The 8,374-nt window shown below is 38.2% G+C and overlaps 1 protein-coding gene across 2 annotated transcripts in view; it reads right to left on the bottom strand.

The window, feature by feature from the left end:
* LOC118339006 (uncharacterized protein C21orf62-like) overlaps positions 1–3,990 on the bottom strand; it is a 12,442-nt gene extending 8,452 nt beyond the window's left edge. Inside the window, exons 1-2 of one of the 2 annotated variants that reach the window (XM_035676508.1) lie at positions 3,885–3,990; positions 3,653–3,795 (exon numbers count right to left, since the gene is read on the bottom strand). The gene's annotated coding sequence lies outside the window, so the exon portion shown is untranslated. The remainder of the gene's footprint in view (positions 1–3,652; positions 3,796–3,884) is intronic. The other variant, XM_035676509.1, reaches the window with a different exon arrangement.
* Positions 3,991–8,374: the final 4,384 nt, after the last annotated feature.

The following is an 8,374-nucleotide window of genomic DNA, read 5'->3' as shown; positions in this document are numbered from 1 at the left end:
TTCAAATGGGTGAGATGAAAAAGACTTATGCATTGTATTGCACATTTTATACCTTAGCTCAGAAATAAAAATGATTCTATAATTTGATAAAAAAAACATATAAGAGAAAATATATTTCTTTTTCAGTCATAATTTATCTTAAATCTAATTTTGTTGGAAAAATGGTGAGAACATTTTACCGTGAACCCAGTATTGAATCAAATTGTATCGAATTATGAGTAGAATGTGTTGTTACGTCACTATATAAAGAACACACTATCATTATGCATAAAATATGGGTAAAAAATCTTATTTTACGTTTACAACACTACTATCAAGTGGTTGGAGGTTTAAACACAAAAATGAATACAGAGTTTTTGAGAATGTTTTTCTCTGTCTCGGTCTTGAGTTTGTCTCTCTCATTTGGTCTCAGTCTTGACTTGGACTTGAATCTCTCTGGACTCCCAACTAGTCCTAGTCTTGGACTCAACAAAGGTGGTCTTCACACCACTGCCCCCATTTTTCTCCCTACATTTCCTGTCTGCCTCTTACTGTCTGATAAAGGTAAAAATGCCCAAAGAAAAAATCGTAAAAAAATAAAAAATGTATCAAATTAGAATAAAACAGTAAACAGCACAAGCTTATGAAAAAACATGAAGCATGGTGTCCTGGTGACTCAGTAGGCAGTGAGCTCATCCTGCTTCCCATGTCTATAAAACAACTAATGAAGCACAGCCAAGGCCTTCCACAAGTACACAAGAACATCTAATTTGTTGTAATTGCCGCATTTAGGACGAAGGTTGGCGTAACAATTTGTTAGTCTGTCTCTCAATACTTCCCTACTGAGTCTGTGGCACTCAGTCCATCGGTTCCTTTACTGAAATCATTAAAGGTAATTCTCTGTAATGGCCAACAGGAGCTCCACTGACTGCAATAAAAACTGATACCATGCAGTCTTATGGAGAAATTAACCGACTTCTCAATTGATTTATGAGCTCAGTAAACAGTTTCCTAATGAGTTTCTGGTCTCAATCTCTAGTTTCAAGTCTTCTTTCATAAAGCATGATGTTCATCTGGTAAATGATGGTCCCATTTAGAGTAAATTGACAAAACTGACAAGTGATTCTCATTCAGTTCGTCCAGCTCAACAAGCTTCTGCTGCTGTTTCCAACTTGTTTCTTTGCATGAAAGTTTTTTTCCAACCCACACACACACAAAAGTGAACTCCCCTGGAAGCCATGGTATAGTTCGCACACTGATCATATTTCACATCTGTAAAGCTGCATTAGCAATAAACAGTGCAAATAAATACTAAAAATGTGTATGTTGTGCAAACTAATAACAGCAACAGGTTTCACTGTTGTATAGTAGTTCATCCAGAGTTTACTTCATTGCGTGTACCCATAAAGAATGTTTATGTGTCTATAACCTCCTCTCTCAAACTTGTATACAACATTTCTATGCAGTGGCAGCTGCTGAAGATGTACCCCTTCATGCATTTTTCATGCATTAGGACTGCAGGCGGTTTATTTTTATTGACTGTTGTACAGTAGAAAAGTTAGCAGGCTGTAAAACAAAACTCCAGAGTCTCATAACGGGCTAATCTCCAGACCGCTCTTGTTAGTTTGCTCGGATACAATGAGAGCAAAACTTGATTTTCCCAAACTATTTCTCTTGGGTACGAGACACAGCGGAGCAGCAATATTTCAACGAAGAGCGGAACTTTGACAGTCTACATGTGTTGAGGCAGAATACAAACAAGTACCAGTCTCACAAATAATTTAGTTTACATTATGTGACTTTAGTTATGATTAAATTAGATATTTATAAATTATTTATTTTATATATATTTATTCCATCAATATACAAGTATAAAACATGTATCTATATGTTTCAGAAGTCCAAGAGGTGCTCAGAATGAAAATCTAAATCACATCCACGGCAAAAAACCTGGAAAATGTCTTGTTGTAAGAGAATAGAAATTGTACAAATGAGAACCTTTTCTTTCAATTTGATTAGATTATTTTTAGATTTGAGTTTAGACTAAATGATTACAATGTTGATGTTACAGACAGAAAACACAAATTGTGTTTGTGTATGACACTGCATTGTACACATCCAAACTAAACAACACAATAAATGAATTGACCACAACCTCTACAGCAACACACAGAAGCTCTTTCTGATCTGACGCCGCCAGGACGACGTCACTCTTTCTAACAATGTTACTAAACACAAAAATAAAACTGTTTTCTGATCTGACAACGGTATGAAAACCCACAACTTGTGTTGGTTCAGAAAATATTCCTTCATCGTCATGGTGACAATAATAAATACTTATACTACAATGGCCAATGTTTCAGGGCTTCCGGAGTGGCCAGCAGATATCTGAGCCAAGATTTCCACTTCCGTGCTCCGGTCATCGTTTACAGTCCGATTACCAACTTGAGACACAAACCCCCCCCCCAAAAATAGATGTATCTGTTTGATTGCAGATAAATAAATAAAGAGGCTAAGTCATTATCAAATAAAAGTCGATGGGTTCTGAGATTGTATTGCAGCCAAAGCGTTTCAAATATTTTACTCTGGACTGACCGAAGCCCATCAGAACTACTTGAAATTCAGATAGAAACCAAAACTAATCTGATACCAAGATCCTGTCCCTTGCCTACAGACTCTGCATTCATATGCAGATCAGAGATTACAAACAGATATCTTCATATATAATCATCATATAATGATCTATAACACTATAATACATCACACTAATATATTACACACTATAAAATACGCACTATTTCCTGCCTTGCTCCCGGAAAGTCACAAATTCTGCGGCGGCTAAAAGGCAGATTTTTACCACATAAACCAAAAGTCTATTGTCAGTTATATTTGCCTATATTCATAAATTCAATTATTTTATATATTCATACACAATTACACATTAATATATATAGTTTTTAATACAATGCAAGCAAGGAGTTAAATTTCTTGCTAGCATATTTGTTTGGAAATGTAGTCGCAACCTGGGAAACATGTTTAAAAACTGTTTATATATTGTAAAATGGAGAGATTATATTTTTATTCAGGTGGTTCAAAGAGTCTTTAAGGAGTCTGAAAATATCCAAACAGTAAAAACTGCGACAGTGTTGTTAGATCTGTGCTTTTCAAAGATCACTAGGTGTATGTACAGTATGTGAATGTATCGTCAGAGTACTGAAATGTGTGTTTTGTGATTTGGTTGAGCTGATTCTTGAAGAACACATAGCTTAAGTTTTTAAATGGTAACTACATGACAACTTTTGGGCATTGGATTAACAGCACTGTTCATTTTCCGAACAGGCGATAGAAACAGAATGGGTGGTTTGGCTGACAGATTACATCACAACTCAGCTGTCTGTAGGCTTCTCTGTGATTTCAGTGCCCATATGTTTCTAATTAGAGAAATGAAACCTGAATAATGTCCCACACCAAATGTTCAGCTGCCTTTGAAAATGAGGGTCAGTTTTCGACCCCTGATTACAGACTCAAAGCTCAGACAAACATCCCCGTTTACAGCATGTGTGCAGAGATTTCAGCAGCACACATGTGTTCTGTACATGCAGCAGAAAGAAAGGACTGATGAAACAAGTCGCCCATGTTGCAGCACATGTGCAAGTGAGTGTGAGGTACTTACGTGGACAGCTCAGTGCTGGTTAAGGAGGCATGCTGCTGCCGTCTGATTCCAGGCTGATTGATCCAGCTTCCTCATGCAGTGAGAGCAGCAGCAGCAGCTTCCACATCTGTCTGCAGGTTGACTGGAAAACCTCATCTGTCTGTCTGACAAGAGAGGGAGGGGGGATGGTTAGGATGGAGGGAGAGAGAGAGAAGGAGGGAAGGAGGGAGACGAAAACAAAGGCAGGTCTTACTCTCTGGACACTGGATGGATGTATTTCTCTTCACATGTGACAGCATGGCAGACTCAAACACTCTGTCCATTTTCTCTGCTTTCTTCTCATCTTTTTTCCCATTCCCTCACCCCTCAGCCCACTCTCCTCCTATTTTGGGACCCGCCTCTCATTTTCCTAGGAAGCAGTTTTTTCCCCCACATAGAAAGGCTGTGTTTGCTGCCATCTTGTGGCCCACAGTACAACTAAACTTCTTAAACTTTTACCAGACTAATCATCTCTTGAATGACTGCTGAATTTAAAATTAAAGTCTTTGTAAGATCTGTGTTGGGAGCTGTGTGTTTATTTGAAGACTGTATAATAATATGACAGTGAGTTTGGCCTGATTTAGTTTATTTATCTTTTATTCAAACGGAAAGTGTTTTAAAATAGTGAATTGGTCATTGTTACTATGGTTTTGTAAGATCCACAACAACATCATAATAAGGGTCCATATATGGGTAGTTTTAAGGGATTGTACGTCAAGCTTCTGGTTTGTTTTAGGGTGAAAGCCAAGCTGCTACTATACAAAGGTGTGCAACCGCCCTGGTGCACCAAAAACCCCAGTGTGTTCAGTGTGGTACAGCGACTGGTTTGTGGTTATTTGCAAGGGGATGCTCAAGCACCTGTCCTCCTGTCTCTGACTAGATAAAGGCCCTTTTTGCAATACATTTTCTATTTCTTGATTTTGAATGGTTATGCGTCATTGTTTTCTTTGTGGTTGCCTGTTCTTGTGACCCTGTGAAATCTGAGCTACAGTGTCACCCCATTAACCCTATCTCTTCCACTCCACACTGTCTTTCAGAGGCTGCCTCTTTAAAGATAGAGTGAAACAATACTAGTATCATTCTAGCATGTCGAGAAGGGGGCTAGATGGAATTGAATAGAAAAACTGGTATGACCATTTTCAAAGGGCTCCTTATTGACCTTATCTATACAAAATGCAGTATTTAGCATGTGGTGTGAATGTATTAGTTTCATTTTTTTGTGTATTTGAATATTTCTGCATACTGTTTTGCAGCCACTGGGAATGACTGGAAAACTGAGACACATATTTGCATTGCAGCCCTTGCATAAGTCAGTAGTCCACTTGTGCAGATTACACGTAAACAGTATCGACCCATGGAGCAGCTGAGTTCCCCTCGCAATGCATCTCTCTTTATGTCTTTTCACAATACCCCCTTCTTGTTGTCCTGTATCTAGTCTGCTGACTATGTATACAATATGTATAAACTGTTCACTTCCCCATGGCCAGTGGCACCTCCTTCTGGAAACGTGTCTGCACGTATTCTAAACAAACCACCTCTCTCCCTGACACTGCTGCTATTCATAAAACTAAATCTGTTTAATTATGTTGATGACACTTCAATCCATAAAGATAGAATGTATTTCCCACAGTCACCCTTCACTTGTGATTATATGGCTTCTTCCTTTTTTGTGGACAGCTTAGGGCACAATGTGGGTGGTTTGCCTTGTGAAGACAGTGTTTAGTGCTATAAACACAGGTTTTTATGACACACAACTTCATTTGATATCATTCAAAAGAGAAGAGAACACATTTAATAAACTTTATAGCTTTGAATATGTGTGTGTGTCCCTCGTTAGATCAGGAAGTTGTCTGTTTAGGAGACAGCCGGGGTTAAGGTAAAAGTGTGAGGTCAAGCTGAACAACAATATTTGTACAGCAACAGCTGTTGTTGGTAGCAACTGAACTAAAAAAATGTAACCACCAGATCCCAAAGAGAGGGTGAGCAGAGCAGATGGAAAAACTGGCTCTTGATTCTCTAAAGCAGTGAAATCACTTCCTATTGGGTTCCCGTGTTGGCGAGGACAGACAAGATGGCAGCCAGGGGCGGAGCTGCTGCACCAGAACACCCAGTACTCCCAGAACCACGATGCTGGGTGGAGGGACAGATGGCAGCTGGTGCATTACGTACTTTATTCAAATAATATAAGTCGGACTGTCATTTGGTTCTGTAATGAACAGGGTAGTAATGTCACTACAGGCGGCGTGTTTCCTTCTTTCGCTTCTGTCAAACCTTATTTCCATAAATATACTTTAACTGCACTGTGAGGTGTAAGTATAGCCTGCTACTGTTACACTACCAGGCAATCTGCTAACTGGATGCTAATCAGTGCTTAGCATAATGCTAACAACACATAATTACCATCAAAATCTCCAAGGGAGAGTGGTAAGGTGAGCAAGAGTTAGCATGAGGCTAACAGCATAAAATAGACACATACGAAATTAATTGGCACATCATCAGCATATCAGCGTATCAGAATACATCCTATGTAGCCCCATATGCAACAAACTATGATGCACTGTGTGTTCTGACACCTTTCTATCAGAACCAGCATTTACTTTTCCAGCAGTTTGAGCTACAGTGACTGTTGGATCGGACCACACGGGCCAGCCATCTTGCATCTATGTGTTACATTCATGCACATGCCATGTAATGCCAACTGAGCCATTCAATGATAAAGCCACTAAAGCAACATCAGCCAAGATGGTCACATGGTAAATCATAATGTACAATTATTGACATTCAAAAAAGGAAACATCTCATAAGATTTAATTTTCATGAATAAAATGTCCAATTATGGTGGACACAGTGCTCTTGTGCATTTTTATATAAATCTTGATAAAACTAAAATCTCCTCCTGAAAGAACTAAATCAACATTTCACCGCCAGACAACCAAAACAAATAAGGGGTTCTTCATTTGGATTTTTTCCCCCACAAAATGAAATTCATAGGTAAACCAAATGATGAGTCAGAAATGCAAAAAACTGTTGTGTTGGTAAAGATGCGGGCAAAATAAGGAAATGGTCATTTCTGCTATCAGCTGATGTCTGCAGCATCTGTAAGATCAGTGGTTCTCAATCTTTGGGTTGGGACCCCCACTAGGGGTCGCCAAAGCTTCGTGTGGGGGTCAAGGTTTTCACGATATTATGAAAGAAAAAGATACAGTAGGACTATAGCTCAGCATTTTGTTTAGCCTCGTCCTGGATTATAAATATAGTCTATTGAGTTAAAACAACCAAAGTACTAATAGAACAATGAGTGGAAAACACTGAATCTTTCAGAGAAGAAGCATGTTAAGTTTATAAGATTATTAGAAAATAAAAAAATACACAAACAAAGAATTGTATACAAAGTTCCTAAAAATATCTGAAAAACTAATCTCTGATCAATATTCACAGGAAATAATTCATTCAAATCGCTTTTTTTACACAAACCTGCAGCTATTGCGTTCACTGTTTGGATTCAGTGCACTTGTTCTGTACTGTTACTGTGATGCATTGAGTAAAACAAATGTCAGATTTAATTGACATTTAATATTATATTTAATGACCGAAAAGGGCTCCCTTAAGGAAAATGGTAGGTGGACAATGGCATGCTATTAATAGGTTACTCTAAATGCTGCTTTGTCGTCTTACACACCCACCCAAACACGCAAAATTTCCCAGTCAGTCGACCTGAACCTGTGGGAACCTCTGAGTCTGCTCATGTTACAAGATGCAAACATTATTATTTGTTAGTGTTTGATTTTCATTCTACTGTAACTTCAATCATTGTGCATTGTATTGTTGTGTGTGGTCCTATATGCCAGTGCCGAAGACGAATTTTTATGTTTTATGTAAATGTAATTAAGACAATAAAGCAGTTGCACTATTTATTATAAAATACACTAAAAAGTACACTATCTATACCAGATACTCGTTTAAGACTATGGCTCAACAGCACTACAAATTTGTACTAGAGTAAATATAAACAGTTACATTTCACCACTGCCAGTGATTTGTGAGTACAAAGAGGGAGATAAGTGCACACACACAAACACAACAGTCTCAGTGGGATAGGGCAACATGCAGCAGTCAGTTATATAACAGAGCTGATACCTGAGAATGAAGCGTTTAAAGCACCATCCCCTCTGTTTTTACAGTCAACACTGTCCTAATGATTAGCTAACAGAGAGTGTTATTGTAATACATCTGTGTAAACCTTTTAATGACAACACGAGGAGCAAATGTTCAAGTTGGAGTTGTGTGTAATACGGGCCCTATTTTTATGATGGAACAAAGCCAACAATAGCACAAACCGTGACACTTTTATGCACATTTCATTAGGTGGTAATTCTTTCTCAGGTACGCCACTTCTCCTGGGAAAGCTACACTTGTTTTTCTGTCATGTTGAGGGGATTGTTACAATATTGTTAAAAAATGGCTTTTTATTAAATTAACTTAAATCATAATACTGGCTTTTTATATTAATTATAATGGCTTTATTCTGTGCTCCAGAGAGAGTGGAATAAAGCACTTAATAACCATGTAAACCTATTACATGAGTAACATCAATCCACTTCGCTCCTGTCCACACACCCATGTCTCACACTCATCCACACACACTCACACACACACACTGTTGTTGCAGTCATACAACCTTAGCTGGAAGTGGTACCCTTTACT

The sequence above is a fragment of the Morone saxatilis genome, unplaced genomic scaffold (assembly GCF_004916995.1).
Source record: "Morone saxatilis isolate NCDOM2014 unplaced genomic scaffold, NCSU_SB_2.0 Contig5, whole genome shotgun sequence".
Lineage (NCBI taxonomy): Eukaryota > Metazoa > Chordata > Actinopteri > Moronidae > Morone > Morone saxatilis.
The sequence above is the reverse complement of the archived record's forward strand: the minus strand, read 5'-3'. Positions and strand labels throughout refer to the sequence as shown.